The sequence below is a fragment of the Siphateles boraxobius genome, unplaced genomic scaffold, assembly GCF_051911475.1.
Source record: "Siphateles boraxobius isolate OS27281-9 unplaced genomic scaffold, OSU_SipBor_1 39, whole genome shotgun sequence".
NCBI lineage: Eukaryota > Metazoa > Chordata > Actinopteri > Cypriniformes > Leuciscidae > Siphateles > Siphateles boraxobius.
In genome coordinates this window covers 4,206,123-4,228,469 of record NW_027509019.1, presented here as the reverse complement: position 1 = coordinate 4,228,469, position 22,347 = coordinate 4,206,123, and the positions used below count along the sequence as shown (strand labels likewise).

Sequence of the window (22,347 nt, the reverse complement as noted above, 5' to 3'; positions counted from 1 at the left end):
AGAGGTCGATGGATCGAAACCATCCTCTGCTAAGACTGCTTTATTTATGTACATGTTTTATCCCAAGAAAAGAACAACTTCCACATCCTGCTAGTTCGTTCAGAACAATCTGGGTTGGTTTACAGCAGAGTGCCGCAGCGGAGGCGTGCTGGGCCCATGACCCAGAGGTCGATGGATCGAAACCATCCTCTGCTAAGACTGCTTTACTTATGTACATGTTTTATCCCAAACAAAGAGTGAAGTGGTTTTCAATCTTTCCGAAAAATAACTTCGCAGAGATCTTTGATGCCAGAAATAATTAGACTTTATTTTCGAACGCCGTTCCGTTCCATAGAACGGCGCTCTAACGCTCTGGCTCTCCGGCCCACTGGCCCTCTGGCCTTCCAGCGCGCTCCCGAGTATATTTTGGTTCAGAGTTATATACATAAATCTTCTTCCAAAGAAGGTAGCACACCCTATAGATAGTTTTGGGTAAAGGTCTTTTACCATGTGACTTCTCGGAATAGAATTTTCTGCAGCAAACAACATTCCATTCAAGGTCTTTCACATACACAGAGGAAATCCAAAGTCACAGACAGAAGAAATAATTGTGTCCAAATATATAGCTAAATTACTTGTTTTCTAAATAATAAAATCTTCAACAAGAGCAACTTCCACATCCTGCTTGTTTGTTCAGAAAATCTGTGTGTTTGCCCTGTTCAAACTCCTCATTGTCTAAGCCACCTGAATGAGATGGACAATTAGTAGGGCAAGCGAATCTTGTCCCAGTGGCCTGTCGAAGTAGTCGTTCATCCAGATTACTTTGTGTGCTGGCCTTGTTTAAATGCCAATGATGTTGTTGTCACTAAAGCCAAAGTAATGGGGGCACATGAACACAGGTCTTTCAGAGCCCAGGTGGCCTAATGGATAAGGCACTGGCCTCCTAAGACAGAAATTGCCTAAGACTACCCAGAGGTCGATGGATCGAAACCATCCTCTGCTAAGACTGCTTTACTTATGTACATGTTTTATCCCAAACAAAGAGCAACTTCCACATCCTGCTTGTTCGTTCAGAAAATCTGTGAGTTTGTGCGTGTATACCCTGTTCAAATGCGTCACTGACTAAGCTACCTGAAGGACAATTAGTAGGGCAAGCGAATCTTGTCCCAATGGCCTGTCGAAGTAGTCGTTCATCCGGGTTACTTTGTGTGCTGGCCTTGTTTAAATGCCAATGATGTTGTTGTCACTAAAGCCAAGGTCATTCACAGCCCCGGTGGCCTAATGGATAAGGCACTGGCCTCCTAAGCCAGGGATTGTGGGTTCGAGTCCCATCTGGGGTGGTTTACAGCAGAGTGGCGCAGCGGAAGCGTGCTGGGCCCATAACCCAGAGGTCGATGGATCGAAACCATCCTCTGCTAAGACTGCTTTATTTATGTACATGTTATATCCCAATCAAAGACCAACTTCCACATCCTGCTTGTTGGTTCAGAAAATCTGTGTGTTTGTGTGCGCATGCCCTGTTCAAACTCCTCATTGACTAAGCCACCTGAATGAGATGGACAATTAGTAGGGCAAGCGAATCGTGTCCCAGTGGCCTGTCGAAGTAGTTGTTCATCCGGATTACTTTGTGTGCTGGCCTTGTTTAAATGCCAATGTTGTTGTTGTCACTAAAGCCAAGGTCTTTCACAGCCCCGGTGGCCTAATGGATAAGGCACTGGCCTCCTAAGCCAGGGATTGTGGGTTCGAGTCCCATCTGGGGTGGTTTACAGCAGAGTGGCGCAGCGCAAGCGTTCTGGGCCCATAACCCAGAGGTCGATGGATCGAAACCATCCTCTGCTAAGACTGCTTCACTTATGTATATGTTTTATCCCAAACAAAGAGCAACTTCCACATCCTGCTTGTTCGTTCAGAAAATCTGTGGGTACTTCTCAATATCCTTCCTCGTCTCCTCGCTCCTCCGTCCTCCATCCTATGACCCGGAAACCAATCAAGCACAGCCATCTTGAAGGACATCTCAATTCTCTAATTGCACCGCGAGGAGTCGAGGATCGAGGAGTGAGGAGGCTTTCAGAGGAGTTATGAGCAAGGATACACAGGTGTATCCTATGCGGAAGTGTTTTATTGACTAAACGTGACGCACGTATACATTCTCCTCCCCCTTGACATCGGTCATAATAATTTGAATTTATACTTTACCTTTGCAGTTTATATAAACCACACATCTCACATATTTCAGGAGGGTATCTTGCTTTATTATTATTCATTATGAATTTCTTAAATAAACAAGCTTCAACAACATAAGGGAAGATCCTTTGAGCGCTACTGATGACGCTGTGAAGTGACATTCGAGTGAGCAAGTATTCCAATGCCAATGATGTTTTTGTCACTTATGTACATGTTTTATCCCAAACAAAGAGCAACTTCCACATCCTGCTTGTTCGTTTCAGAAAATCTGTGAGTTTGTGTGTGTATACCCTGTTCAAATGCGTCATTGACTAAGCTACCTGAAGGACAATTAGTAGGGCAAGCGAATCTTGTCCCAATGGCCTGTCGAAGTAGTCGTTCATCCGGATTACTTTGTGTGCTGGCCTTGTTTAAATGCCAATGATGTTGTTGTCACTAAAGCCAAGGTCTTTCACAGCCCCGGTGGCCTAATGGATAAGGCACTGGCCTCCTAAGCCAGGGATTGTGGGTTCGAGTCCCATCTGGGGTGGTTTACAGCAGAGTGGCGAAGCGGAAGTGTGCTGGGCCCATAATCCAGAGGTCGATGGATCGAAATCATCCTCTGCTAAGACTGCTTTACTTATGTACATGTTTTATCCCAATCAAAGACCAACTTCCACATCCTGCTTGTTCGTTTCAGAAAATCTGTGAGTTTGTGTGTGTATACCCTGTTCAAATGCGTCATTGACTAAGCTACCTGAATGACAATTAGTAGGGCAAGCGAATCTTGTCCAAATGGCCTGTCGAAGTAGTCGTTCATCCGGATTACTTTGTGTGCTGGCCTTGTTTAAATGCCAATGATGTTGTTGTCACTAAAGCCAAGGTCTTTCACAGCCCTGGTGGCCTAATGGATAAGGCACTGGCCTCCTAAGCCAGGGAATTTGGGTTCGAGTCCCATCTGGGGTGGTTTACAGCAGAGTGGCGCAGCGGAAGCGTGCTGGGCCCATAACCCAGAGGTCGATGGATCGTAACCATCCTCTGCTAAGACTGCTTTACTTATGTACATGTTTTATCCCAATCAAAGACCAACTTCCACATCCTGCTTGTTCGTTCAGTAAATCTGTGTGTTTGTGTGTGCATGCCCTGTTCAAACTCCTCATTGACTAAGGCACCTGAATGAGATGGACAATTAGTAGGGCAAGCGAATCGTGTCCCAGTGGCCTGTCAGGTAGTTGTTCATCCGGATTACTTTGTGTGCTGGCCTTGTTTAAATGCCAATGATGTTGTTGTCACTAAAGCCAAGGTCTTTCACAGCCCCGGTGGCCTAATGGATAAGGCACTGGCCTCCTAAGACAGGAATTGTGGGTCCGTTTCCAATCTGATGTGGTTTACAGCAGAGTGGCGCAGCGGAAGCGTGCTGGGCCCATAACCCAGAGGTCGATGGATCGAAACCATCCTCTGCTAAGACTGCTTCACTAATGTATATGTTTTATCCCAAACAAAGAGCAACTTCCACATCCTGCTTGTTCATTTCAGAAAATCTGTGACTTTGTGCGTGTATACCCTTTTCAAATGCGTCACTGACTAAGCTACCTGAAGGACAATTAGTAGGGCAAGCGAATCTTGTCCCAATGGCCTGTCGAAGTAGTCGTTCATCCGGATTACTTTGTGTGCTGGCCTTGTTTAAATGCCAATGATGTTGTTGTCACTAAAGCCAAGGTCTTTCACAGCCCCGGTGGCCTAATGGATAAGGCACTGGCCTCCTAAGCCAGGGATTGTGGGTCCTAGTCCCATCTGGGGTGGTTTACAGCAGAGTGGCGCAGCGGAAGCGTGCTGGGCCCATAACCCAGAGGTCGATGGATCGAAACCATCCTCTGCTAAGACTGCTTTATTTATGTACATGTTATATCCCAATCAAAGACCAACTTCCACATCCTGCTTGTTCGTTCAGAAAATCTGTGTGTTTGTGTGCGCATGCCCTGTTCAAACTCCTCATTGACTAAGCCACCTGAATGAGATGGACAATTAGTAGGGCAAGCGAATCGTGTCCCAGTGGCCTGTCGAAGTAGTTGTTCATCCGGATTACTTTGTGTGCTGGCCTTGTTTAAATGCCAATGTTGTTGTTGTCACTTAAGCCAAGGTCTTTCATAGCCCCGGTGGCCTAATGGATAAGGCACTGGCCTCCTAAGACAGGAATTGTGGGTTCGTTTCGGATCTGATGTGGATAACAGCAGAGTGGCGCAGCGGAAGCGTGCTGGGCCCATAACCCAGAGGTCGATGGATCGAAACCATCCTCTGCTAAGAATGCTTTACTTATGGACATGTTTCATCCCAAACAAAGAGCAACTTCCACATCCTGCTTGTTCGTTCAGAAAATCTGTGTGTTTGTGTGTGCATGCCCTGTTCAAACTCCTCATAGACTAAGCCACGTGAATGAGATAGACAAATAGTAGGGCAAACAAATCGTGTCCCAGTGGCCTGTCGAAGTAGTTGTTCATCCGGATTACTTTGTGTGCTGGCCTTGTTTAAATGCCAATGATGTTGTTGCCACTAAAGCCAAGGTCTTTCACAGCCCCGGTGGCCTAATGGATAAGGCACTGGCCTCCTAAGACAGGAATTGTGGGTTCGTTTCCGATCTGATGTGGCTTACAGCAGAGTGGCGCAGCGGAAGCGTGCTGGGCCCATAACCCAGAGGTCGATGGATCGAAACCATCCTCTGCTAAGACTGCTTTACTTATGTACATGTTTTATCCCAATCAAAGACCAACTTCCACATCCTGCTTGTTCGTTCAGAAAATCTGTGTGTTTGTGTGTGCATGCCCTGTTCAAACTCCTCATTGACTAAGGCACCTGAATGAGATGGACAATTAGTAGGGCAAGCGAATCGTGTCCCAGTGGCCTGTCAGGTAGTTGTTCATCCGGATTACTTTCTGTGCTGGCCTTGTTTAAATGCCAATGATGTTGTTGTCACTAAAGCCAAGGTCTTTCACAGCCCCGGTGGCCTAATGGATAAGGCACTGGCCTCCTAAGACAGGAATTGTGGGTCCGTTTCCGATCTGATGTGGAGTACAGCAGAGTGGCGCAGCGGAAGCGTGCTGGGCCCATAACCCAGAGGTCGATGGATCGAAACCATCCTCTGCTAAGACTGCTTCACTTATGTATATGTTTTATCCCAAACAAAGAGCCACTTCCACATCCTGCTTGTTCGTTTCAGAAAATCTGTGAGTTTGTGTGTGTATACTCTGTTCAAATGCGTCATTGAATAAGCTACCTGAAGGACAATTAGTAGGGCAAGCGAATCTTGTCCCAATGGCCTGTGGAAGTAGTCGTTCATCTGGATTACTTTGTGTGCTGGCCTTGTTTAAATGCCAAATGATGTTGTTGTCACTAAAGCCAAGGTCTTTCTCAGCCCCGGTGGCCTAATGGATAAGGCACTCTTCTCCTAAGCCAGGAATTCTGGGTTCGTTTCCCATCTGGTGTGGATTACAGTGGAAGCGTGCTGGGCCCATAACCCAGAGGTCGATGGATCGAAACCATCCTCTGCTAAGACTGCTTTATTTATGTACATGTTTTATCCCAAAAAAAGAACAACTTCCACATCCTGCTAGTTCGTTCAGAACAATCTGGGTTGGTTTACAGCAGAGTGCCGCAGCGGAGGCGTGCTGGGCCCATGACCCAGAGGTCGATGGATCGAAACCATCCTCTGCTAAGACTGCTTTACTTATGTACATGTTTTATCCCAAACAAAGAGTGAAGTGGTTTTCAATCTTTCCGAAAAATAACTTCGCAGAGATCTTTGATGCCAGAAATAATTAGACTTTATTTTCGAACGCCATTCCGTTCCATAGAACGGCGCTCTAACGCTCTGGCTCTCCGGCACACTGGCCCGCTGGCCTTCCAGCGCGCTCCCGAGTATATTTTGGTTGAGAGTTATATACATAAATCTTCTTCCAAAGAAGGTAGCACACCCTATAGATAGTTTTGGGTAAAGGTCTTTTACCATGTGACCTCTCGGAATAGAATTTTCTGCAGCAAACAACATTCCATTCAAGGTCTTTCACATACACAGAGGAAATCCAAAGTCACAGACAGAATAAATAATTGTGTCCAAATATATAGCTAAATTACTTGTTTTCTAAATAATAAAATCTTCAACAAGAGCAACTTCCACATCCTGCTTGTTTGTTCAGAAAATCTGTGTGTTTGCCCTGTTCAAACTCCTCATTGTCTAAGCCACCTGACTGAGATGGACAATTAGTAGGGCAAGCGAATCTTGTCCCAGTGGCCTGTCGAAGTAGTCGTTCATCCGGATTACTTTGTGTGCTGGCCTTGTTTAAATGCCAATGATGTTGTTGTCACTAAAGCCAAAGTAATGGGGGCACATGAACACAGGTCTTTCAGAGCCCCGGTGGCCTAATGGATAAGGGCATAGCCTCCTAAGACAGAAATTGTGGGTTCGAGTCCCATCTTGGGTGGTTTACAGCAGAGTGGCGCAGCGGAAGCGTGCTGGGCCCATAACCCAGAGGTCAATGGATCGAAACCATCCTCTGCTAAGACTGCATTACTTATGTACATGTTTTATCCCAAACAAAGAGCAACTTCCACATCCTGCTTGTTCGTTCAGAAAATCTGTGTGTTTGTGTGTGCATGCCCTGTTCAAACTCCTCATTGACTAAGTCACGTGAATGAGATGGACAATTAGTAGGGCAAGCGAATCGTGTCCCAGTGGCCTGTCTAAGTAATTGTTCATCCGGATTAATTTGTGTGCTGGCCTTGTTTAAATGCCAATGATGTTTTTGTCACTTATGTACATGTTTTATCCCAAACAAAGAGCAACTTCCACATCCTGCTTGTTCGTTTCAGAAAATCTGTGAGTTTGTGTGTGTATACCCTGTTCAAATGCGTCATTGACTAAGCTACCTGAAGGACAATTAGTAGGGCAAGCAAATCTTGTCCCAATGGCCTGTCGAAGTAGTCGTTCATCCGGATTACTTTGTGTGCTGGCCTTGTTTAAATGCCAATGATGTTGTTGTCACTAAAGCCAAGGTCTTTCACAGCCCCGGTGGCCTAATGGATAAGGCACTGGCCTCCTAAGACAGGAATTGTGGGTTCGTTTCCGATCTGCTGTGGATTACAGCAGAGTGGCGCAGCGCAAGCGTGCTGGGCCCATAACCCAGAGGTCGATGGATCGAAACCATCCTCTGCTAGGAATGCTTTACTTATGGACATGTTTCATCCCAAACAAAGAGCAACTTCCACATCCTGCTTGTTCGTTCAGAAAATCTGTGTGTTTGTGTGTGCATGCCCTGTTCAAACTCCTCATTGACTAAGCCACGTGAATGAGCTAGACAAATAGTAGGGCAAGCAAATCGTGTCCCAGTGGCCTGTCGAAGTAGTTGTTCATCCGGATTACTTTGTGTGCTGGCCTTGTTTAAATGCCAATGATGTTGTTGTCACTAAAGCCAAGGTCTTTCACAGCCCCGGTGGCCTAATGGATAAGGCACTGGCCTCCTAAGACAGGAATTGTGGGTTCGTTTCCGATCTGATGTGGATTACAGCAGAGTGGCGCAGCGGAAGCGTGCTGGGCCCATAACCCAGAGGTTGATGGATCGAAACCATCCTCTGCTAAGAATGCTTTACTTATGTACATATTTTATACCAAACACAGAGCAACTTCCACATCCTGCTTGTTCGTTCAGAAAATCTGTGAGTTTGTGTGTGTGTGCCCTGTTCAAATGCGTCATTGACTAAGCTACCTGAAGGACAATTAGTAGGGCAAGCGAATCGTGTCCCAGTGGCCTGTCGAAGTAGTCGTTCATCCAGATTACTTTGTGTGCTGGCCTTGTTTAAATGCCAATGATGTCTCAATTCTCTAATTGCACCGCGAGGAGTCGAGGATCGAGGAGTGAGGAGGCTTTCAGAGGAGTCATGAGCAAGGATACACAGGTGTATCCTATGCGGAAGTGTTTTATTGACTAAACGTGACGCACGTATACATTCTCCTCCCCCTTGACATCGGTCATAATAATTTGAATTTATACTTTACCTTTGCAGTTTATATAAACCACACATCTCACATATTTCAGGAGGGTATCTTGCTTTATTATTATTCATTATGAATTTCTTAAATAAACAAGCTTCAACAACATAAGGGAAGATCCTTTGAGCGCTACTGATGACGCTGTGAAGTGACATTCGAGTGAGCAAGTATTCCAATGCCAATGATGTTTTTGTCACTTATGTACATGTTTTATCCCAAACAAAGAGCAACTTCCACATCCTGCTTGTTCGTTTCAGAAAATCTGTGAGTTTGTGTGTGTATACCCTGTTCAAATGCGTCATTGACTAAGCTACCTGAAGGACAATTAGTAGGGCAAGCGAATCTTGTCCCAATGGCCTGTCGAAGTAGTCGTTCATCCGGATTACTTTGTGTGCTGGCCTTGTTTAAATGCCAATGATGTTGTTGTCACTAAAGCCAAGGTCTTTCACAGCCCCGGTGGCCTAATGGATAAGGCACTGGCCTCCTAAGACAGGAATTGTGGGTTCGTTTCCGATCTGATGTGGATTACAGCAGAGTGGCGCAGCGGAAGCGTGCTGGGCCCATAACCCAGAGGTCGATGGATTGAATCCATCCTCTGCTAAGACTGCTTCACTTATGTATATGTTTTATCCCAAACAAAGTGCTGGCCTTGTTTAAATGCCAATGATGTTGTTGTCACTAAAGCCAAGGTCTTTCTCAGTTTTATCCCAAAAAAAGATCAACTTCCACATCCTGCTAGTTCGTTCAGAACAATCTGGGTTGGTTTACAGCAGAGTGCCGCAGCGGAGGCGTGTTGGGCCCATGACCCAGAGGTCGATGGATCGAAACCATCCTCTGCTAAGACTGCTTTACTTATGTACATGTTTTATCCCAAACAAAGAGTGAAGTGGTTTTCAATCTTTCCGAAAAATAACTTCGCAGAGATCTTTGATGCCAGAAATAATTAGACTTTATTTTCGAACGCCGTTCCGTTCCATAGAACGGCGCTCTAACGCTCTGGCTCTCCGGCCCACTGGCCCTCTGGCCTTCCAGCGCGCTCCCGAGTATATTTTGGTTCAGAGTTATATACATAAATCTTCTTCCAAAGAAGGTAGCACACCCTATAGATAGTTTTGGGTAAAGGTCTTTTACCATGTGACTTCTCGGAATAGAATTTTCTGCAGCAAACAACATTCCATTCAAGGTCTTTCACATACACAGAGGAAATCCAAAGTCACAGACAGAAGAAATAATTGTGTCCAAATATATAGCTAAATTACTTGTTTTCTAAATAATAAAATCTTCAACAAGAGCAACTTCCACATCCTGCTTGTTTGTTCAGAAAATCTGTGTGTTTGCCCTGTTCAAACTCCTCATTGTCTAAGCCACCTGAATGAGATGGACAATTAGTGGGGCAAGCGAATCTTGTCCCAGTGGCCTGTCGAAGTAGTCGTTCATCCGGATTACTTTGTGTGCTGGCCTTGTTTAAATGCCAATGATGTTGTTGTCACTAAAGCCAAAGTAATGGGGGCACATGAACACAGGTCTTTCAGAGCCCCGGTGGCCTAATGGATAAGGCACTGGCCTCCTAAGACAGAAATTGCCTAAGACAACCCAGAGGTCGATGGATCGAAACCATCCTCTGCTAAGACTGCTTTACTTATGTACATGTTTTATCCCAAACAAAGAGCAACTTCAACATCCTGCTTGTTCGTTCAGAAAATCTGTCTGTTTGTGTGTGCATGCCCTGTTCAAACTCCTCATTGACTAAGTCACGTGAATGAGATGGACAATTAGTAGGGCAAGCGAATCGTGTCCCAGTGGCCTGTCTAAGTAATTGTTCATCCGGATTAATTTGTGTGCTGGCCTTGTTTAAATGCCAATGATGTTTTTGTCACTTATGTACATGTTTTATCCCAAACAAAGAGCAACTTCCACATCCTGCTTGTTCGTTTCAGAAAATCTGTGAGTTTGTGTGTGTATACCCTGTTCAAATGCGTCATTGACTAAGCTACCTGAAGGACAATTAGTAGGGCAAGCGAATCTTGTCCCAATGGCCTGTCGAAGTAGTCGTTCATCCGGATTACTTTGTGTGCTGGCCTTGTTTAAATGCCAATGATGTTGTTGTCACTAAAGCCAAGGTCTTTCACAGCCCTGATGGCCAAATGGATAAGGCACTGGCCTCCTAAGCCAGGGATTGTGGGTTCGAGTCCCATCTGGGGTGGTTTACAGCAGAGTGACGCAGCGGAAGCGTGCTTGGCCCATAACCCAGAGGTTGATGGATCGTAACCATCCTCTGCTAAGACTGCTTTACTTATGTACATGTTTTATCCCAATCAAAGACCAACTTCCACATCCTGCTTGTTCGTTCAGTAAATCTGTGTGTTTGTGTTTGCATGCCCTGTTCAAACTCCTCATTGACTAAGGCACCTGAATCAGATGGACAATTAGTAGGGCAAGCGAATCGTGTCCCAGTGGCCTGTCAGGTAGTTGTTCATCCGGATTACTTTGTGTGCTGGCCTTGTTTAAATGCCAATGATGTTGTTGTCACTAAAGCCAAGGTCTTTCACAGCCCCGGTGGCCTAATGGATAAGGCACTGGCCTCCTAAGACAGGAATTGTGGGTCCGTTTCCGATCTGATGTGGATTAAAGCAGAGTGGCGCAGCGGAAGCGTGCTGGGCCCATAACCCAGAGGTCGATGGATCGAAACCATCCTCTAATAAGACTGCTTCACATTTGTATATGTTTTATCCCAAACAAAGAGCAACTTCCACATCCTGCTTGTTCGTTTCAGATATTCTGTGAGTTTGTGCGTGTATACCCTGTTCAAATGCGTCACTGACTAAGCTACCTGAAGGACAATTAGTAGGGCAAGCGAATCGTGTCCCAGTGGCCTGTCGAAGTAGTTGTTCATCCGGATTACTTTGTGTGCTGGCCTTGTTTAAATGCCAATGTTGTTGTTGTCACTTAAGCCAAGGTCTTTCATAGCCCCCGTGGCCTAATGGATAAGGCACTGGCCTCCTAAGACAGGAATTGTGGGTTCGTTTCAGATCTGATGTGGATAACAGCAGAGTGGCGCAGCGGAAGCGTGCTGGGCCCATAACCCAGAGGTCGATGGATCGAAACCATCCTCTGCTAAGAATGCTTCACTTATGGACATGTTTCATCCCAAACAAAGAGCAACTTCCACATCCTGCTTGTTCGTTCAGAAAATCTGTGTGTTTGTGTGTGCATGCCCTGTTCAAACTCCTCATAGACTAAGCCACGTGAATGAGATAGACAAATAGTAGGGCAAGCAAATCGTGTCCCAGTGGCCTGTCGAAGTAGTTGTTCATCCGGATTACTTTGTGTGCTGGCCTTGTTTAAATGCCAATGATGTTGTTGTCACTAAAGCCAAGGTCTTTCACAGCCCCGGTGGCCTAATGGATAAGGCACTGGCCTCCTAAGACAGGAATTGTGGGTTCGTTTCCGATCTGATGTGGATTACAGCAGAGTGGCGCAGCGGAAGCGTGCTGGGCCCATAACCCAGAGGTCGATGGATCGAATCCATCCTCTGCTAAGACTGCTTCACTTATGTATATGTTTTATCCCAAATAAAGAGCAACTTCCACATCCTGCTTGTTCGTTCAGAAAATCTGTGAGTTTGTGTGTGTGTGCCCTGTTCAAATGCGTCATTGACTAAGCTACCTGAAGGACAATTAGTAGGGCAAGCGAATCGTGTCCCAGTGGCCTGTCGAAGTAGTCGTTCATCCAGATTACTTTGTGTGCTGGCCTTGTTTAAATGCCAATGATGTTGTTGTCACTAAAGCCAAGGTCTTTCACAGTTTTATCCCAAAAAAAGAGCAACTTCCACATCCTGCTAGTTCGTTCAGAACAATCTGGGTTGGTTTACAGCAGAGTGCCGCAGCGGAGGCGTGCTGGGCCCATGACCCAGAGGTCGATGGATCGAAACCATCCTCTGCTAAAACTGCTTTACTTATGTACATGTTTTATCCCAAACAAAGAGTGAAGTGGTTTTCAATCTTTCCGAAAAATAACTTCGCAGAGATCTTTGATGCCAGAAATAATTAGACTTTATTTTCGAACGCCGTTCCGTTCCATAGAACGGCGCTCTAACGCTCTGGCTCTCCGGCCCACTGGCCCTCTGGCCTTCCAGCGCGCTCCCGAGTATATTTTGGTTCAGAGTTATATACATAAATCTTCTTCCAAAGAAGGTAGCACACCCTATAGATAGTTTTGGGTAAAGGTCTTTTACCATGTGACTTCTCGGAATAGAATTTTCTGCAGCAAACAACATTCCATTCAAGGTCTTTCACATACACAGAGGAAATCCAAAGTCACAGACAGAAGAAATAATTGTGTCCAAATATATAGCTAAATTACTTGTTTTCTAAATAATAAAATCTTCAACAAGAGCAACTTCCACATCCTGCTTGTTTGTTCAGAAAATCTGTGTGTTTGCCCTGTTCAAACTCCTCATTGTCTAAGCCACCTGAATGAGATGGACAATTAGTAGGGCAAGCGAATCTTGTCCCAGTGGCCTGTCGAAGTAGTCGTTCATCCGGATTACTTTGTGTGCTGGCCTTGTTTAAATGCCAATGATGTTGTTGTCACTAAAGCCAAAGTAATGGGGGCACATGAACACAGGTCTTTCAGAGCCCCGGTGGCCTAATGGATAAGGCACTGGCCTCCTAAGACAGAAATTGCCTAAGACAACCCAGAGGTCGATGGTTCGAAACCATCCTCTGCTAAGACTGCTTTACTTATGTACATGTTTTATCCCAAACAAAGAGCAACTTCCACATCCTGCTTGTTCGTTCATAAAATCTGTCTGTTTGTGTGTGCATGCCCTGTTCAAACTCCTCATTGACTAAGTCACGTGAATGAGATGGACAATTAGTAGGGCAAGCGAATCGTGTCCCAGTGGCCTGTCTAAGTAATTGTTCATCCGGATTAATTTGTGTGCTGGCCTTGTTTAAATGCCAATGATGTTTTTGTCACTTATGTACATGTCTTATCCCAAACAAAGAGCAACTTCCACATCCTGCTTGTTCGTTTCAGAAAATCTGTGAGTTTGTGTGTGTATACCCTGTTCAAATGCGTCATTGACTAAGCTACCTGAAGGACAATTAGTAGGGCAAGCGAATCTTGTCCCAATGGCCTGTCGAAGTAGTCGTTCATCTGGATTACTTTGTGTGCTGGCCTTGTTTAAATGCCAATGATATTGTTGTCACTAAAGCCAAGGTCTTTCACAGCCCTGGTGGCCTAATGGATAAGGCACTGGCCTCCTAAGCCAGGGATTGTGGGTTCGAGTCCCATCTGGGGTGGTTTACAGCAGAGTGGCGCAGCGGAAGCGTGCTGGGCCCATAACCCAGAGGTCGATGGATCGTAACCACCCTCTGCTAAGACTGCTTTACTTATGTACATGTTTTATCCCAATCAAAGACCAACTTCCACATCCTGCTTGTTCGTTCAGTAAATCTGTGTGTTTGTGTGTGCATGCCCTGTTCAAACTCCTAATTGACTAAGGCACCTGAATGAGATGGACAATTAGTAGGGCAAGCGAATCGTGTCCCAGTGGCCTGTCAGGTAGTTGTTCATCCGGATTACTTTGTGTGCTGGCCTTGTTTAAATGCCAATGATGTTGTTGTCACTAAAGCCAAGGTCTTTCACAGCCCCGGTGGCCTAATGGATAAGGCACTGGCCTCCTAAGCCAGTGATTATGGGTTCGAGTCCCATCTGGGGTGGTTTACAGCAGAGTGGCGCAGCGGAAGCGTGCTGGGCCCATAACCCAGAGGTCGATGGATCGAACCATCCTCTGCTAAGACTGCTTCACTTATGTATATGTTTTATCCCAAACAAAGAGCAACTTCCACATCCTGCTTGTTCGTTTCAGAAAATCTGTCACTAAACCGGATTACCTTGTGTGCTGGCATTGTTTAAATGCCAATGATGTTGTTGTCACTAAAGCCAAGGTCTTTCACAGCCCCGGTGGCCTAATGGATAAGGCACAGGCCTCCTAAGACAGAAATTGTGGGTTCGAGTCCCATCTGTGGTGGTTTACAGAGTGGCACAGCGGAAGCGTGCTGGGCCCATAACCCAGAGGTCGATGGATCGAAACCATCCTCTGCTAAGACTGCTTTACTTATGTACATGTTTTATCCCAAACAAAGAGCAACTTCCACATCCTGCTTGTTCGTTCAGAAAATCTGTCTGTTTGTGTGTGCATGCCCTGTTCAAACTCCTCATTGACTAAGTCACGTGAATGAGATGGACAATTAGTAGGGCAAGCGAATCGTGTCCCAGTGGCCTGTCTAAGTAATTGTTCATCCGGATTAATTTGTGTGCTGGCCTTGTTTAAATGCCAATGATGTTTTTGTCACTTATGTACATGTTTTATCCCAAACAAAGAGCAACTTCCACATCCTGCTTGTTCGTTTAAGAAAATCTGTGAGTTTGTGTGTGTATACCCTGTTCAAATGCGTCATTGACTAAGCTACCTGAAGGACAATTAGTAGGGCAAGCGAATCTTGTCCCAATGGCCTGTCGAAGTAGTCGTTCATCCGGATTACTTTGTGTGCTGGCCTTGTTTAAATGCCAATGATGTTGTTGTCACTAAAGCCAAGGTCTTTCACAGCCCCGGTGGCATAATGGATAAGGCACTGGCCTCCTAAGACAGGAATTGTGGGTTCGTTTCCCATCTGGTGTTGATTACAGCAGAGTGGCGCAGCGGAAGCGTGCTGGGCCCATAACCCAGAGGTCGATGGATCGAAACCATCCTATGCTAAGACTGCTTTACTTATGTACATGTTTTATCCCAATCAAAGACCAACTTCCACATCCTGCTTGTTCGTTCAGAAAATCTGTGTGTTTGTGTGTGCATGCCCTGTTCAAACTCCTCATTGACTAAGGCACCTGAATGAGATGGACAATTAGTAGGGCAAGCAAATCGTGTCCCAGTGGCCTGTCAGGTAGTTGTTCATCCGGATTACTTTGTGTGCTGGCCTTGTTTAAATGCCAAGGATGTTGTTGTCACTAAAGCCAAGGTCTTTCACAGCCCCGGTGGCCTAATGGATAAGGCACTGGCCTCCTAAGACAGGAATTGTGGGTCTGTTTCCGATTGGATGTGGATTACAGCAGAGTGGCGCAGCGGAAGCGTGCTGGGCCCATAACCCAGAGGTCGATGGATCGAAACCATCCTCTGCTAAGACTGCTTCACTTATGTATATGTTTTATCCCAAACAAAGAGCAACTTCCACATCCTGCTTGTTCGTTTCAGAAAATCTGTGAGTTTGTGTGTGTATACTCTGTTCAAATGCGTCATTGAATAAGCTACCTGAAGGACAATTAGTAGGGCAAGCGAATCTTGTCCCAATGGCCTGTGGAAGTAGTCGTTCATCCGGATTACTTTGTGTGCTGGCCTTGTTTAAATGCCAATGATGTTGTTGTCACTAAAGCCAAGGTCTTTCACAGCCCCGGTGGCCTAATGGATAAGGCACTCTTCTCCTAAGCCAGGAATTCTGGGTTCGTTTCCCATCTGGTGTGGATTACAGCAGAGTGGCGCAGCGGAAGCGTGCTGGGCCCATAACCCAGAGGTCGATGGATCGAAACCATCCTCTGCTAAGACTGCTTTATTTATGTACATGTTTTATCCCAAGAAAAGAACAACTTCCACATCCTGCTAGTTCGTTCAGAACAATCTGGGTTGGTTTACAGCAGAGTGCCGCAGCGGAGGCGTGCTGGGCCCATGACCCAGAGGTCGATGGATCGAAACCATCCTCTGCTAAGACTGCTTTACTTATGTACATGTTTTATCCCAAACAAAGAGTGAAGTGGTTTTCAATCTTTCCGAAAAATAACTTCGCAGAGATCTTTGATGCCAGAAATAATTAGACTTTATTTTCGAACGCCATTCCGTTCCATAGAACGGCGCTCTAACGCTCTGGCTCTCCGGCCCACTGGCCCTCTGGCCTTCCAGCGTGCTCCCGAGTATATTTTGGTTCAGAGTTATATACATAAATCTTCTTCCAAAGAAGGTAGCACACCCTATAGATAGTTTTGGGTAAAGGTCTTTTACCATGTGACCTCTCGGAAAAGAATTTTCTGCAGCAAACAACATTCCATTCAAGGTCTTTCACATACACAGAGGAAATCCAAAGTCACAGACAGAATAAATAATTGTGTCCAAATATATAGCTAAATTACTTGTTTTCTAAATAATTATATCTTCAACAAGAGCAACTTCCACATCCTGCTTGTTTGTTCAGAAAATCTGTGTGTTTGCCCTGTTCAAACTCCTCATTGTCTAAGCCACCTGAATGAGATGGACAATTAGTAGGGCAAGCGAATCTTGTCCCAGTGGCCTGTCGAAGTAGTCGTTCATCCGGATTACTTTGTGTGCTGGCCTTGTTTAAATGCCAATGATGTTGTTGTCACTAAAGCCAAAGTAATGGGGGCACATGAACACAGGTCTTTCAGAGCCCCGGTGGCCTAATGGATAAGGGCATAGCCTCCTAAGACAGGAATTGTGGGTTCGTTTCCGATCTGATGTGGATTACAGCAGAGTGGCGCAGCGGAAGCGTGCTGGGCCCATAACCCAGAGGTCGATGGATCGAAACCATCCTCTGCTAAGAATGCTTTACTTATGGACATGTTTCATCCCAAACAAAGAGCAACTTCCACATCCTGCTTGTTCGTTCAGAAAATCTGTGTGTTTGTGTGTGCATGCCCTGTTCAAACTCCTCATTGACTAAGCCACGTGAATGAGATAGACAAATAGTAGGGCAAGCAAATCGTGTCCCAGTGGCCTGTCGAAGTAGTTGTTCATCCGGATTACTTTGTGTGCTGGCCTTGTTTAAATGCCAATGATGTTGTTGTCACTAAAGCCAAGGTCTTTCACAGCCCCGGTGGCCTAATGGATAAGGCGCTGGCCTCCTAAGACAGGAATTGTGGGTTCGTTTCCGATCTGATGTGGATTACAGCAGAGTGGCGCAGCGGAAGCGTGCTGGGCCCATAACCCAGAGGTCGATGGATCGAAACCATCCTCTGCTAAGACTGCTATACTTATGTACATGTTTTATCCCAAACACAGAGCAACTTCCACATCCTGCTTGTTCTTCAGAAAATCTGTGAGTTTGTGTGTGTGTGCCCTGTTCAAATGCGTCATTGACTAAGCTACCTGAAGGACAATTAGTAGGGCAAGCGAATCGTGTCCCAGTGGCCTGTCGAAGTAGTCGTTCATCCAGATTACTTTGTGTGCTGGCCTTGTTTAAATGCCAATGATGTTGTTGTCACTAAAGCCAAGGTCTTTCACAGCCCCGGTGGCCTAATGGATAAGGCACTGCGTTCAAGCTGGGGAACAATAGTCCAACAAAGGTGGGGAAGAAGGGAAGAAAAGGGGAAGGAAGAAAAAGAGAGGGGGAAGAAGAGAAAGAAAAAACGAAGAAAAGAAAGGCTGAAATTTGATGTTCAAAGATATGCCTTCATTAGCATAGATCTTATAATACATTTTCCGGTTTCTTCGTGTGTGAAAATCACGCATTTATATCACACTGTTTTCTATTGCAGGTGTGCACCAAGACCGGGGTTCGAATCCAGCTAAAGACAACTTTTTGTAATATTTATTATTTGAATAAATAATCATTATTTTTGAATGCATACTGTTCCCGTTTTAATAAAATATACATATTTAATTTGTTTGTTGTTTTTTGATATTCTATCATGAAAAATAATGTTATTTGCATTATTATGCAATGAACAAAGATGCAAATCATTAATTAGTAACTTATATGCTGTAAAATGTTTCACAAGAATAACAAAATGTACAAATTATATTTTTTATATACAAATGTTATATTGTTGCAGTGTACTGATAAAATAGTGTTATAATAAAGTAAAAGTAAATAAGCTAAATTTTTTAATGCATACTGTTCCAGTGTTTATAAAATATACATATGTAATTTGTTTGTTGTTTTTTGATATTCTTTCATTAAAAAAAAAATGTTATTTGCATTATTATGCAACGAACAAAGATGCAACCCATTAAATAGTAACTAATATGAAGAATGTCTGTCACAAGAATAACAAAATGGACAAATTATCTTTTTAAATACAAATGTTATATTGGTGCAGTGTACTGATGAAATATTGTGTTATATGAAAGTAAAAGTAAATAAGCAAATTCTTTTTGAATGCATACTGTTCCAGTGTTAATAAAATATACATATGTAATTTGTTTGTTGTGTTTCTTTGATATTCTTTCATAAAAATATATAATTGCCAATGGAACAGTGTTATTATTTAGTAGTTGTTGTATTATTATTGATCTGATTAAGTATTTTTTTAGGTTACATTCAAACAAGACACTTGCAAATCTGTTATTTGTAATGAACAAAGATGCAACCCATTAAATAGTAACTAATATGCTGAAAATGTCAATCACAAGAATAACAAAATGTATAAATTATATTTTGTATATACAAATGTTATATTGTTGCAGTGTTCTGATGAACTAGTGTTATATGAAAGTCAAAGTCAAAAAGAAATCACTTGCCAATTTGTTTTTATTTTCCAATCATGCCAACAGAACAGTAATGAATATTAAAATGTTAAATACTGGTAACATGTTTTAAAAATAAATAAATAAAATGAAGAGTTAAATAGGTTTTCAAAAACAAGAAATAAAAAGTTAAAATGTTAAATAATGTTAAAAAAAACAATTAAATAATATTCAACAAGTATTAACTATTTAAACAACTGTTTACACTATATACATGATGCTATATACATGAAAATATATACATTATTTGGAAATGGTTCTCCGCATTTCCTCCAACCACACCTCTTTTGAAACAGTCTCAGTCTGTGGGCAGTACACCCTGCCCCTGTACTGGCTATGTCCTGTAGCACTTGTTTTAAATTGCCCACATTTTTTGCAAGTGTTGGCCTCTACGGTTCTCCTGTAGGGTCTCTTGGGCATGGCGTCTGGATTGGCAGCTGGTGAAGCGGGTAAGCGGGTGCCCTGTACAGCTGTTGGCTGTAACAGTGGCTGTACCATTTGCATCCCCTGGGCCATTGGGATGCCCTGGATCATTTGCACTCCCTGGAACATTGGCACACCCTGGAACATTGGCACAGCCTGGAACATGGGCACACCCTGGAAACCTGGTGCTGATGGTATAAGTATATTTGGTACCATCTGCAGTGATGCTCCAGATGCAGATGGTGTCAGCAACGTCTGACTCTGCGCTGGTGCCTTGGGTCTGAGAGGGGGTCGCCCAACAGAAGTCTGCCTCTGCTTTGCCTGACCAGCTGTACTCTCTGGTAGCTTGTACTGGTGCTGCTCCCCTGGTTGTTCTGGCTCAGTCCGTAGACGTTTGGCTACCTGGAGAGGCTCATGAGCTTCAGGGAGGGGCTGAGGCAACTGAATGCCCTGAAGCAGCACAGACAGCTCCTGCTTTTTCTGTCTTTTGTTATACCACTGAATCAGGGTGTTCTGGTTAACCTCCACCAGCTGCATGGATGTTCCTCCCATCACCAAGCTGTTGCCCAGTACAAGCTGCCTTATCCTGCGATAGTCTTGCAGGATCAGAGACCATCTTGACAGGGCTCCCTTGCCTTTTCTTTTGGGGCTTGGGTGGACAGTGCAAAGTCTGATGAAGATGGTCTCCACCAGACGGCAACAGTCAGGCCACTGAGCAGGTGCGCTGCTTGCACCCAGCACACATCTGGTGGTGCTCTCTACACCAGGGTGAGTGGGCTTCTTCGGGACCTTGAAGCGTCCACTCAGCAGTCTCTTTCGGCATCGACTGTCATACACCACCCGTTCCTTGTCCCGGTCATCCAGGTTCTGCCAAAGAGCAATTATGGTGTTGGCTTCCTGGTTGGTCAGGCTGAGGGCTGTGTGGTCCCGGAGATCCACCAGATATTCTGCCAGCTGGTCCACATGTTGATAACCCGGGATATTTTGGTAGTCAACAGCCTATTAAAAAACACAAACATGCAATACAATTATTACATCACATCTGTCTAATGCATAATTCCATAACTGATTGTGTTATTTTCCTGTTTATCACCGTAAAGCACTGTATAGTACAAAGCAGAGAGCGCCATTCTTGACATTTTACAAAGCACCAAATAAATAAAGATGACTTGACTTGATGTGTATTTGCAGCTTACAAATGAATTTAGGCTGTACTTTTAAATGTAAAATATGTGGAAAGTCTGGATTTAAAGCACTGGATGTTAATTCATCATAATTATTCTAGTTAATTTGAAAGACATACAAAAGAGTATTATTTACCGTCTCTTCTTCATCAACATCCTGACCAGCATCCTCTGGCTCTGAGGGGAGAGTTGAAACAGATGTTTCAGAGGGAACAGGTGTGACAGCAGTCCCTGAGGGTCCAGGTGATGAAGGAGACTGTGTGAGGACAAGTTTGGGGTCAGGGATCAGTGAAGGGGATGTGGAGCCCAGTACAGGTGTGGCACTGCTGGTGACCAGGGTGGAAGAACCCAGTGTCAGTGTGGAAGAGGGTGGTGACAGAACAGCCTCCGGATCTGCTATTGTGTGATCCTCGCTGATGTCACAGAAGCCCTCATCTTCATCTCGCTCCTCCACACTGAGGTCCTCAATGAGCTCTGCTGTCTGCTCAGAGTCAGGATTCATGTCCTGCAGTGCCTGACCAGTCTGCTGGAACAGATACTGCACTCCAATGAGCTCACCTGAAATAAAAACAATAAACAAACGGAAATTAAATAGAATGTTGTGTATCATATTTGATACATTAGGCTTTTGTAGTAGCTCATATAGTGTGAGAATATAGAGCTCATCGTCAAGGAGAAAAAAAACGAAACAGTTTTATTTAGAGGCCCAAAACGTTTAATTATGTGGGCAAAACATGAAATGAAATGCAATACAATGATGATTGAGAGAAAAGTCTGATGATCATTTTGATATTTATATGTAACATGATTTTCTAATCAAGTGAACCCAAGCTGCTTCAGTCTAGTAACTAGTCATTAAATATTAGTAACAATATAAAAGTTATTCTTACAATTACTTTATAAAATCAGTAAAGGTATCACAATGAAAAGAAACGTGAAGCACGAGCTGAAGGTGGACACTTTTACAATTATACTAAAAGACTATAATCAATCAGACGACAGAGGCCAGGTTTCCTAAAAATTTTTGATCATGTTGATCATTTAGAGTCCTTTAGAAACTTGCATATCAATTATGATACAATCGACTCTATAGGGTTAAATCTGACATATAGACGGAGGTTACACAGAAATTGCAAGTTGATAAAATAAAAAATATATAAAATAATTCTCACCGGTGTAACATGCAGGGGGACAAAACGTGGGGACCACTTTCCTGCCAAACAGCTTTTCATAATTGCCGTTTACACAGTGAACAAGTTCTCCTGTGTAGCTGCGCAAAGCTGATGGCTCCGATGACAGGGAAGCAGCCTCCCGGTCCTGGTTCCACCGGTGTAGACCCTCCAGCAGATAAATCTGAAAGTTCAGACTGTTTGCACTGGTCCCTGTAAATAGACACAACAGTGTTTAGGAGGTGTTAAAGGAACACACAAAAACACTTAATGCTCTTTCTTTACACATGCACAGTGTGTGTGACAAAGACAATACCTGGGATGAAACGGTTCAGGTGTAAATGAAAGGACTCGAGAGAAGTGGAGCCTCTGGCACATCTGTAGGTCTTCAGAAGCACGCCTCCCTTGTTTAGGCTCCCTGTCTCTGTATAGAGCACAACACCAGGGGGGTCTTGAATGCATTTCACATGCTTCTTCTGGACATTCCAGATGTGCTCCATCCTTTCTCGGTCCAGGAGAGGAACACCCAGGGAGTCTTTGCCCTTGCTGCTCAGGAGCTCTGTAAGCAGCCGCTCAAGGAGAAGGATGGTAGTCTCCTCTCCACAGGTCCTCCTCCGGCAATGGAGTGCCAGCTCATTCCTGGTAAGATGCTTGTTGACATCTTCATCTGTCAGCGCAGGCCAACCCTGGGATATCAACAGCTCTCTCTTTGCTTTGCGAAGCATAGAAACATCAGCCGCATCCCACTCAAAAATGCACGCTGACAGCCGTGACATGAAGATGGGATACAGCTGATGGGCATCAGTTGTACACCACATGGCAATCCTGCGCATAAAATGCCAGATGTCCAAC

At 44.4% G+C, this 22,347-nt stretch overlaps 7 non-coding genes across 7 annotated transcripts; all 7 read left to right on the top strand.

The window, feature by feature from the left end:
• The first annotated feature begins 1,246 nt into the window (after positions 1 to 1,246).
• Positions 1,247 to 1,319, top strand: trnar-ccu (transfer RNA arginine (anticodon CCU)). Its single transcript has one exon. It is a non-coding gene; the product is annotated as a tRNA-Arg (tRNA).
• A 348-nt stretch (positions 1,320 to 1,667) lies between these two features.
• trnar-ccu (transfer RNA arginine (anticodon CCU)) lies at positions 1,668 to 1,740 on the top strand. The gene has a single exon. It is a non-coding gene; the product is annotated as a tRNA-Arg (tRNA).
• An 879-nt stretch (positions 1,741 to 2,619) lies between these two features.
• Positions 2,620 to 2,692, top strand: trnar-ccu (transfer RNA arginine (anticodon CCU)). Its single transcript has one exon. It is a non-coding gene; the product is annotated as a tRNA-Arg (tRNA).
• A 343-nt stretch (positions 2,693 to 3,035) lies between these two features.
• Positions 3,036 to 3,108, top strand: trnar-ccu (transfer RNA arginine (anticodon CCU)). The gene has a single exon. It is a non-coding gene; the product is annotated as a tRNA-Arg (tRNA).
• A 7,204-nt stretch (positions 3,109 to 10,312) lies between these two features.
• trnar-ccu (transfer RNA arginine (anticodon CCU)) lies at positions 10,313 to 10,385 on the top strand. The gene has a single exon. It is a non-coding gene; the product is annotated as a tRNA-Arg (tRNA).
• A 3,030-nt stretch (positions 10,386 to 13,415) lies between these two features.
• trnar-ccu (transfer RNA arginine (anticodon CCU)) lies at positions 13,416 to 13,488 on the top strand. The gene has a single exon. It is a non-coding gene; the product is annotated as a tRNA-Arg (tRNA).
• Positions 13,489 to 13,835: 347 nt separating this feature from the next.
• trnar-ccu (transfer RNA arginine (anticodon CCU)) lies at positions 13,836 to 13,908 on the top strand. The gene has a single exon. It is a non-coding gene; the product is annotated as a tRNA-Arg (tRNA).
• The last annotated feature ends 8,439 nt before the right edge of the window (positions 13,909 to 22,347 follow it).